General features: G+C 49.3%; 1 long non-coding RNA gene across 1 annotated transcript in view; it reads left to right on the top strand.

The window, feature by feature from the left end:
• LOC116686547 (uncharacterized) overlaps positions 1 to 7547 on the top strand; it is a 24787-nt gene that overhangs the window by 12308 nt on the left and 4932 nt on the right. The window contains exon 2 of the long non-coding RNA XR_004331291.1: positions 5567 to 5577. This is a non-coding gene — a long non-coding RNA (uncharacterized LOC116686547). The remainder of the gene's footprint in view (positions 1 to 5566; positions 5578 to 7547) is intronic.

The following is a 7547-nucleotide window of genomic DNA, read 5'->3' as shown; positions in this document are numbered from 1 at the left end:
AGGAGCCAAAAATCCTTTCAGTCATGATTACCAGAAAAAAAAATCCCCCCCCCCACACGGTCCTTGTGGACACCGTACGAATCAAGGCCTTGATTTCCATCCCTCTTCTCCCTATCGACGTCTCGGGGGCAGCAGCTCCCAGTAGGGGACCCCAAAATTTCACTTTCCAGAGCCACAAATCCTACCAGATCCTATCATGGGGGATCCCGAGCGTTCCCAAGGGCCAGGTTGGAGATAAATTCTACAACATAGTCCTGGAAGTCGCCCCTAGGGCCTAAACTCCAGACTGGAAGTCCATGACACTAGTCCTGGGTCTTCACTAGGCCGACTCCCAGATGGTACGCGTCCGCACACGGCACTGGGCTTCCAAAGAGGCCGCCATCCCTCAAAGCACTGGACGTCCATCACTAGCTGGGTCTTCCCCGAGGCCTACTAACAGGGAAGGGTCCTCCAAATAGGATGGGGCTTCTCCGAGGACCTTTCCTCCAGCGGAAGTCCCTCAACTAGTCCTGGCAGTATTCCTCCGAGGCCTACTCCCAGATGGACGTCAACTCCCGAGTCATGGGGCTTCCCCGAGGCCTCTCCAAGCTGGAAGTCTCCCACCTAGTCTGGAGTCTCCCGAGGGCCGTAATCACAGCGGACGTCCTACACCTAATCCTAGGTTACCGAGGCCTCTCCCAGTGGACGTCCCCCCACCTAGTCCTGGCGTCTTACCGAGGACTCCTCAGCTGGACGGTCCTCCACCTAGTTCCTGGGTCTGCCGAGGCCTCATCCCAGCGGGACTCCTCCACTGTATGGATCTTCCACGGAGCCTACTCCAGGCTGGACGTGCCTGGACACCTTCCCTAGGTGGGAACACCCCCCCAGGAGTAAGGTTCACAGTAGACTTTTGGCCCGCATATTTGTTAGTAGATTTCAATTTTTTTCCAACCTTTGCCATTGCAAGTCTTGTTTGGTTGGTTGTAAGTTCCCCCCGATGTCTTTTCATGTTGAAATTTTAGGGGTTCTTATGTCCAACGAGCTGTAAGTGAAGAAGATGGTAATGAGTCATGCACACTAATATGCAAATATGAATGCATTTTACGATGAAATAATAGCATGTGAAAACCAAATATGGCCATGATTGGCGTGCCCTGCGGGAACAGCCCTTTTCCAGAAGAAATTTCAATAGGCAATCTGCCGGAAACATAATTTCTCTCTCATAAAGAGCAGGTCTAGACCCGGATTCTGGATGTTATTTATCTCCCGGGGTCTTCTCATAAAGAGCAGGGTCTAGACGGACTATGGGATGTTATTTATCTCCCAGGTCTTTCCTAAAAGCGCGGTCTAGACAAAGGACTCTGGGAGTTATTTATCTTCCAGTCTCTCCCTAAAGAGCAGGGTCTAGACGGACACTGGGATGTTATATTTCCCGGTACTCCATAACAGAGCAGGTCTAGACAAGGACATGGGATGTTAGTTATTTCAAGGTTCTTCCATAAAGAGGGGTCTAGACCAGGACTCTGGGATGTATTTATTTCCCAGGGGCTCCCAAAGCCGCAGGTCTTCGACCAGACTCTGGGAATTTATTTATTCCCAGTGTCTCTCCATAAGAGAAGGTCTAGGACAGGACTATGGGATGTTATTTATTTCCCAGGGCTTCCATTAAAGAGAGGCTAGACCAGAAAGTAATACAGGCTCTTCATACTTAACGAGACAAAGGCCTGCGTGTGAAGAAGGTCTCCTCTGAGTGGGAACTCCGGCTTCGGGGGCTCTGTCAGCGTTCTGATGTTGGGGACATGAAAAAAATACAAAAAATAGGCTAAAAAAGATCAAGGGGCAACAACCTTTAGTTCCCTTCATGCAGGGCTGCTAGTCAGCCACCTTAGTCAAAGCAAAAACAGGAATAGAAAGACCGAGTACAATAAGGGGGGGGGGGAGGTTAGAGTCCAAGTCAACAGGTCGACGACAAAAATTTGATTTTGAGTCCAGTCAAGTCGAGTCCAGACCAGCGACGAGTTGAGTCCCAGGCACAAGACCGAGTCACAAAAGGTCGAGTACGAGTCAAGTTGAGTCCAAAGACCAGGACTAGTCGAGCCCAAGTCAAGACAGTAAGTCCAAAGAGGTTCGAGTCCAACAGTCAAGACGAGCCAAGAGGTTCGAGTACAAGACAAGACCGAGTAAAAACGTCTTTGACAGTCCAAGTCAAGTCGACAAAGTCCCAGACAAGTCAGACAGACCAGAATTAGTCAGTCAGACAAAAGACGTGATCCAAAAAGGTTTGAGTCCGATGCAAGAACGAGTCGATTTTAAAGGTCTTATGCATGACAGTATCAAGACAAATCATTTTGGGTGGCACTTTCCCTCAATATTATTATCACACATAACAACAGACCTGGAAACTCGGTCCAGCCAGAAGCATACTGCAAGGAACAGCGGCCGAGACAGAGACAATCAGAGGTACACAAGAAAAAACGCGTCTCGGACTCGGAGACGGACCTCGACGTCCTACAGCCCTGCCTCCATGCTTATGCTCGGTCGTCCACGGATACATTCGATTGCAATCCTCAGCGCGCGCGAGTACGACGAGATCTTGTCGGACTGGTCGTCCTCGGGGGTTGATGATGCAAATATGGTGATATACTCTCTATTATCTATATACTCTATGCTGTGTTTTCTATGTCGACGGTGTTGGACCTGATGAAGGTGCACTGTGTTATGGTTATTCTTGTAGGCACGACCAACGTACGAAGGTGCTTCTATACGATGTCGTTGAATGGTGGTGTACACGGATTCGGGCTGTCCGGTGTTTATATTTCTATTCTATCAGCTGTTTTAGGTACGATGGACACAAATAAAAGTGGACATGCCAAACGGACAGAGAGAGGAGGGAGTCTGGTCTTGTGTGTGTGGTTACAGTGATGTCATGATACCCTGACAGACACGACAGGGGAGTACGGCAGCACGATAAGAATTAATTACCAGCGGCAGTACAGAGTACAGAGTAACTCCACGTGGGTACAAACGTACTATAGTCACGTACAGATACTGCAGACAGACAGAGAAAGAGTACTGCAGCTGCCAGCCGAAGAGATACAGCTGCTGTACAGAGTACAGAGTCTAGAAGGCTTTGTGTTCCTGACCCCTGGGACCTGATTAGGTCTGACCTGGATTCTGGACCTGTTCAAGACCGGTAAAACAAGACAAATGTCTCCTATCAGGACGTTATGACAGGTCCTGTAGAGGACTACAGTCTCTCCGCAGGGAGCACCATGGATGGGATTTTAAAAACTCATACAATATGCAAAGCATGGGAACAACTACTAGCTAAGGTCGAGTCTACAGCTACGGTACAGGGAATTAGCTTAAGGTACCAGAGGTATCACCGCTAAGGTAAGAGTACCTACAGTACGGTTTACAGCGAGTACACAGCTAAGGTACTAGTACTACAAGCTACGGTACAGCGTACTACAGCTTAAAGAGTAATTCCGTTTTTCTAACTTAGACCCTATTTTCCATGCAGAGCAAAAACAGTTAGCTGGTTATTATCAACCAGCAATGGCAGCAATTTGTGTAAAAATGAAACCTGCAACATGGGCCGTTGAAGGGTTTGAATCTGATTGCGCGCGGGCTGAGGGGTGGTTAGCTTACCTGATGAGTGGCTTTTAAAAATTGGGGGAAAAATTTCAAAAGCTCACAAAAGGTCGACAAATGTTGGCACATAAAATGACAAAAACAAGGGAAGTACAAACCGTGTAAAAATAAAAATAAAGAGTTGATAAAGTTTTATCATAATGGGTGAGGAAGGAGGAACAAAGGGTGGTAAAGTCGTTTGGGGGGCATTTCCTCCACAGCTCCTTCCAGACTATTTGTTGGTCAGTGTGCGTAAGGCCCCAGGGCGCCTCGCAGGGCGGTTTCCCAGGCGCTTGTTTCAGGCCGAGTTGTGGGTGAGTTGGGTGCGTTTGGGGCGTGTGGTGAGTTTTCCCTTCTGCTTCTGGTGTTGTCTTATTGGGCACGACCGTCCACCAGATTAACAATTTTGTTCCCAGGAACGTTTTTAGTTGAACGTTCTTTTTCCGGTTTGTGGGAACGTTCCATGAAGGTTTGTTTTGGTTGTAGTTGGTTGTCTGTGGGTTAAGTTGGAAGGTTTTCAACGTACGGGAACGTTAGTTTTGGTTTACAAAACGTTCTCTAAACAGTTACAACATAGCAACCGTTAGGGGAACGTGCCCTTAACGTGGCAACTTTAGAGAACGTTAGGGGACCGTTCCACTAACGTTGCAACCTTTAGAGCACGGTGAGGGGCGTTACCTAACGTGCAACCGTTAGAGACGGTTCCGGACGGTCCCTTAACTGTTGCACCTTAGAGAAGTAGGGGAAGTTACCTCAACGTTGCACCCCGTTTCGTAGAGAACGTTTACGGAAGGTCCTTCACGTTGAAACCCTGTAGGAGACGTTTACCGGAACCCCGTTCACCTTAACGTGCAACCCGGTTAGAAGCACAGGTAGTGGACGTCCCTACCGTTTGCAACACCCTCCCCCCTCCGCCGCCCGTCCGGCCCCAGGTCCTCTTCCGTTCGGGGCCCGTTCGCTTTCCCCGCCGTTCCGACCTCCCCCCTTGCCCCCTTCCCCCCCGCCGGCCCCCCCCCCTCCCCTCCCCCCCCCCCCCTCCGGGCCGTTCCCCCGTTCCGCCCGCTTCGCTTCCCCCCCCCCCCCTTCTCCCCTCCCCCCCCCCCTTTTGTGGTGTGTGTCTGTCCCTGTCCCTCCCCCCCCCCGTCCGCCTCCCCCCCCCCCGTTTCCTTCGTCGGCCGGCCTTGCCCCCGCCCCCCCCTTGCTGCCTTGCCCCCCCTTTCCTCTCCCCCCCCCTGCCCCCTCCCCCCCGCTCGGCTTGTCGCCCCGCTGCCGTCCGTCAGAGAAAGTCCAGCCCTGTGTGCCCACCGTCCCCATCACACAAAACAAACAACACCCATAAAAAAAAATAAACCCCAAACCTTCTCTCTTCCTCCCCCCCCTTCACACCCCGGGGCCTCCCTGGCCCGTCCTTCCTCCGCTGGCCTATCCCGCCCCTCCCCACCCGTTAAAAAAAAACACACACCAAAAACAAAAACGCCCTGTCATCCTCCGCAAATCATGACCCCCCTTGCCCCGCCTTTTTTGCTCACACAAGACCCAACAAACTTCTTAAAAACTGCCCTCCGCAACCCGCCCCGCCCCACAAAACACAGTTTCCTCGTGTAAGTAAACGCCACAAATATCGTGTGGGGCCACTCACAAAAACAACAGCCCCAATCGCTCCTCCGATTCGCCGCAGTCAGCGCCGGGCCGTCTCAGGCCGATGCAGAGAGCAGTCCCACCGAAGCCCCGCTTCTCCAGTTGTCCACTTCGGCCAACCTAGAAGGTCAGCCAAAGCTAAACACAAGACTAATGTGAACAAAAAGCCAACACCTGTTGTTAACCTCAACCCTGCATCCGGCACAGGTTCCGTTATACCAACTTCTGCTTGTTTCACCTGGTCATATAGCACATGGCTCTGTTATAAACATTTTTTGTGTCTTGTTTAAACGACATGACGACACAGGTCTGTTAGAACATCTGCCTGTTAGTAACCCATTACTTAGCAGGTCCTGTTATAAAACGCTGTTAGAAACCTGCCTTATCGCACCGTCTTGTAATAACACTGTTTGTCACGCAATTAACCTCCCCTGTCATTACATGACAGGATCCCACAGAGTTCATACACATTCTGCTGTTATAACCACTGCTTATCCAGCCAGGTTGGAAGGCTTTCCTTGGTCTTTGCACCGCATAGCGCACTGTCTCAGGACATCATGGGTGCATTTGCTCGCAGCATGGGCGGATGGGCACTCACCAAGTGCCAACCCCGAGGGGTCGGACCGGACCCAATGTTGAGGTCAACACATCTAGTACCTAATATACATACGTCGAGAGAGTGGGAGGAGGTACTTGTTACAATTCCATTTTGTAACCAGCGAAGTCAGTGTTCAGTTAAGATATAGATTTATGCACTTATATAGAGTGCGTCTGAGGGCAGGCCATGGCACTACTTTCCATATGTGCGCCTTCGCAGTACAGACGACATACATCATACAAACGACATACACACAACAACAATCGACATTGTATACACACAACAGTACACCACCATTCCATACCTACACACATACATACATATCACTACAACACATACAACATAACTCACACAACTAACACATACATACACACCAATTACCTACAACACATACATGAACAACATACGACATAAACATAATACATACAAAAACACGGAGCAAACTGGTCTACCTATAATTGATCTCATGTTGAGCCCCCCCCCTCTGGGGAGTTCTCTGTTTAAAACCAACAAGTTGTGTTCTCTAGCGACTCCTTGCCATTTAAGGGAATTCATTGCAAACGCAAAAACCAAGCAACTGTACCATCAACTGCGGTTCAAGTGAGGGATAGTGCAGTCAGTGGTAGGGTGGGAGTCACTACCGACTCCATACCGTCTAGGGCAACCATGCTGGTTTCCTCCGCATTGGAGTGGACGGACATATAAAATTAATTAGATATGTTTATAGAGATGAATAGTTGATGGTGCAGGGCACATGCATAAAAAATCTGAATATTCTATTCTATCAGACAATTAGGACACAATATATATATAAACAAAACCACACCTTAATGGCAGGGGGGGGAGGAAGTGTGTATTGCTGAGCTGAAAAAGACAGAAAGAGGGGACAAACTAGGAGATGCAAAATGTGGAAGGTCAGGGTCCTAGTGTGAAGACAATATGACCCTGGTTTCGTTAGCACGAGGATGTGAACTTACGACAGGGTTCCAGAAGGCAGATCCGTCCTGGAAAGGTTATCGGCTCGTGGCAACAGATTCACTGGAATACAGAGCCACTGATAGTCTGTTTGTACTGAATCGCAAAATATGTGATTTGAAATCTGTAAAAAATGTATTCTCTGAATAAGGTAGACAATAGGCGAAGAATCTGTCATGAACTCCTTGGGCGTAGAAGCGGAATTTTTAGGACACTTAGCTTCTCTTCTGTTCGAATGATGGAAGCTGCCTCTTCAATATCGTCCGAGTGGACGTGGCCCTAGCATCTTCTGTCTCGATGCTGGGTGTCACTATTCATCTTCTGTAGCGATGCTGGACGGATGCCCTCTTCATCTTCTGTATCGTGTGGAAGGTCCTATTCATCTTCTGTCTCGATGCTGGGACGTGTTCCCTCTTATCTTCTGTCTCGGAGCGGCGACGTGTCCCTCTCATCGACTTGTCCGATGCTGGAAGTGTCCCTCTTTCATTTCTGTATCGATGCTGGAGTTGTCCCTCTTATCGTTCGGTCTCGATGCTGGACGTGTGTTCACAGACGCCGACACCGCGGTCACAGCATCATGTTTGTCTCTTCCTGTCTTTTTTCAGCTCAGCAGATAACACTTCCTCCACCACTTGCATGTAAGTTGTTTTTTTATATATATATTTGGTCTAATTGTCTAATATAATAGAATAGGTTCATATTTTGTAATGGCATGTGCAGGCAA

This window comes from Etheostoma spectabile, unplaced genomic scaffold, assembly GCF_008692095.1.
Source record: "Etheostoma spectabile isolate EspeVRDwgs_2016 unplaced genomic scaffold, UIUC_Espe_1.0 scaffold393, whole genome shotgun sequence".
In the NCBI taxonomy this organism is placed as follows: Eukaryota; Metazoa; Chordata; class Actinopteri; order Perciformes; family Percidae; genus Etheostoma; species Etheostoma spectabile.
Note: the sequence above shows the minus strand (reverse complement) of the source record. Positions and strands in the feature narration are given on the sequence as shown.